This window comes from Sinocyclocheilus grahami, unplaced genomic scaffold (genome assembly GCF_001515645.1).
Source record: "Sinocyclocheilus grahami isolate Dianchi unplaced genomic scaffold, SAMN03320097.WGS_v1.1 scaffold46.1, whole genome shotgun sequence".
NCBI lineage: Eukaryota > Metazoa > Chordata > Actinopteri > Cypriniformes > Cyprinidae > Sinocyclocheilus > Sinocyclocheilus grahami.
Window position 1 is genome coordinate 337,219 of NW_015505225.1, and position 3,243 is coordinate 340,461.

Sequence of the window (3,243 nt, forward strand, 5' to 3'; positions counted from 1 at the left end):
CTGCATTTTGAAATCATGCACTTTATAGTTGGTCTCTGTTTTATGTAACAACGGGCACTTTACACATGATGATTTTTCATTTTATTTCATCATGTTCATTGAGTCAAAGATGTGGGTGAGCTTTCATCTAAACCGTTCATTTGAGTGGCAGTAATCATTACATGGTTACATATGGAATACATGCTGTTCTGATCAACTGCTGTTTTAGTTTTTAACAAGCATGTACTGTTATCTATTTTAGTTGATTTTGTGCATTTTTTTATGTTTACTTTGCTTTACTCTCATTAAAGTTATTTATTCAAAATCATGACATGTACCCTTGTTGCACCTAATGCCTAATCAGTGCGCAGACCGTTATGTTTTGCTTCTTTGACAAAAGCCTGGCAAAGAATTGTAGAATCATAAGCATATGAAGACAGATTGCTTTCTTTTATTGTCTAGACTGCTGTTGTTCTAAGGTTTATTGGGCAGTCTTGTCGTTATACCAAGCACCCTAAAGCATTTTAATCTTAATCTTCAAGTCAGGAAGTTATATTACTAACATATAGTCCTGTTATTGTTCCGTTTTAATGATTTTTTTATTATTCATTAATATTAATAACTCCCGAGTCGACACTGGTTACTATATTTGATAGTCCCCTGCAGGTATTGCGCAGTGAACAGCAGAGGGCACTGTAGCACTGGAGGACATCTCTAATGATGCTTCAGCATTGAAGTTTCCTCCACACGCGCTAACGTGAGGGCACAGCAAAGGTTCAGAGGCACTAGGTTTCTGATGCAATACAATTATTATTTCTGCAAGACGACGTTTATTGTATATTATCCCAGGCATTTTGGTTTTAAGGTTTTGAACTGTCTGGATGGTGGCATGAATGAAACCAAGGTGTTGACTCGTGGGACACCGATGCGTGGCGGATGCTATATTAGACGCTAATTGTTTTCACTTTGTGTGTCAGTCAGAGGGAAGTGAATTGAACAGGAACCAAGTGGTCTTGCTTAAAAAAAAAACCTTTGCATTTAAACCATATTTTTCATCTACTTAGCTGCTAGTTTCTAAAATAACAGCTCTCTTTGGTCTGCAGTGAAATAAAACATTGAGTCCTAAGAGAATTGGATTATCTTGCATGAGGAGCACAAGATCTGTTCTTTACATTCAACGTACACTTCCATCCAGCTTCTGAAGGCTGAATCCAAATAATTCATAGGAGTTTGGAATTGAAGAAAGCAGATCACCAGCAGTAGCCTATGGTGTGGAACAATGGACCACGCTGTGTTATGCAGAAGTTGGCTGAGTGAAATTATATTATTTCATGTTGTTTTCGTTCTGTCTGAAGTCTAAATTATAACTGAAGTAAACCACACACACTGTTACAGTGGCTGTGATTCAGCCCATGGACTCTCCTCTGTCATTTTCAGCCTATAGTGTAATTGCATGTCATGGGCTAAAACACCATCAACACGCTATAAAAAAACTGTTACGTTCTTTGTGCGTCAAAGTGGCAATGAAAAAGACACTATTTAGGAGCAGGAATATACCTTATAACCAGTGTTGGGAAGGTTACTTTGGAAATGTAATGGGTTACACATTACAAGTTACCAGTGTTGGGGTTAATATATTACAAGTAACGCAAGTTACGTAATCAGATTACTTTTTTCAAGTAACTAGTAAAGTAACGCATTACTTTTTAATTTACAAGAGAATATCTGAGTTACTTTTTCAAATAAGTAAAGCAAGTTACTTTTTTTTTTCAATTTATTGATTGACAGCTCTCCCCATGTTGAGAGAAATCAGATGTTACTGTAGTTAAAAATAAATATGAATATGCATTAATTCATCTCCCTCTCACAAAAAAAACACAGATTCATTATTCCTCAAAATGAATAAAAAAATAATGCAATGCTGAATATGACGCAAACCTGCAATAATTAAATGTTAAACAACACAAATATCCTTTATGTATTTAATCCCATTCTATTAACCAATGTCTTCGCTTCTGACTTTCGATGATCCAGTTCAACCGTACTAATAAGCAAAAAATGACTCTAGACAAACATTTGTGTGTTTTTTTTTAATTGCTGGAGTGTGTTGAAATGTCTTCTTCTGCATTCTACTGTACGGACATCAATTTACTTTCCCTTCAGCCTGAGGCTTATTCATTTCACTTTTGGTGTGAAAAGGCTTTTATATTTGCCAAAAATAGAACTTTTTTATTTTAAAATCAAACAAGCAAACCCTGAATTAAAAAGTAATGCAAAAGTAACGGAACGCATTACTTTCCATAAAAAGTAACTAAGTACCATAATTAGTTACTTTTTTATGGAGTAACGCAATACTGTAATGCATTACTTTTAAAAGTAACTTTCCCCAACACTGCAAGTTACCCTACTTCAAATGTAATAAGTAGTGTAACTTTTCAATTACTTTATTAATGTAACATTACTTTTTGATTACTTTTCTAAATTTTTTTTGTTTTCAACTGTTTATCATTTTTAAACGTAAACTAGGCAGTGTAAGACATTGGATGCAAAATTCTCTTTTACATGGTGTTTGCATATAAATGTATCTTAGCAGTGTGTGGACACAACTTTTTTTTTTAATCCCCCAAAATCCTAAACAGTCTCAATTATCAAGCCGTTTTGATTTTCAAGGCAGGTTTTGTTAAAAAGTTAAAACTCAAAGATAGATCAGTACCCAGTGTTAGTGATCCAGCTGCACCTCCAGAAGAAGTAAGTCTGACACTTTATATTTTTTATGATTATTTGCAAATCGCCTTTGCTCTTCCACTGAAGAAAGGGGCGGGTGAGCAGAGCTCATTAGCATTTAAAGGGACATGCCCCAAAATGAGTCGCTGTGAACAGAGCAAGGTAAAAAGGGTGTTATTTTACACGACCGCTGAGGAATTTTAACCGAAGTATGTTGCATACCGTTCATGAAGACCCTAAAGAATCATATCAACTTGTGGAAGATCAATGTCCCCTTTAAAGCACAGCCACCACAAAATCAGACTTACTTTGAGATCATTCTGAGGTTAAATACATATTTAAAATCATAAGAAATATTTTATTAGCTATGATACTGTTTTTGAAATCAAATCTTTACATAGCTATGACAATAAACACTGGAATCTAACAATGCCTTGGAGAAAAAACTTAATCTTTAAAAAATGAAGCATAGCTATACATAAACCCATATAGGAAATAAAAGAGTTATCGAATAAGCATGTTCTAAACTCCTGAAACATT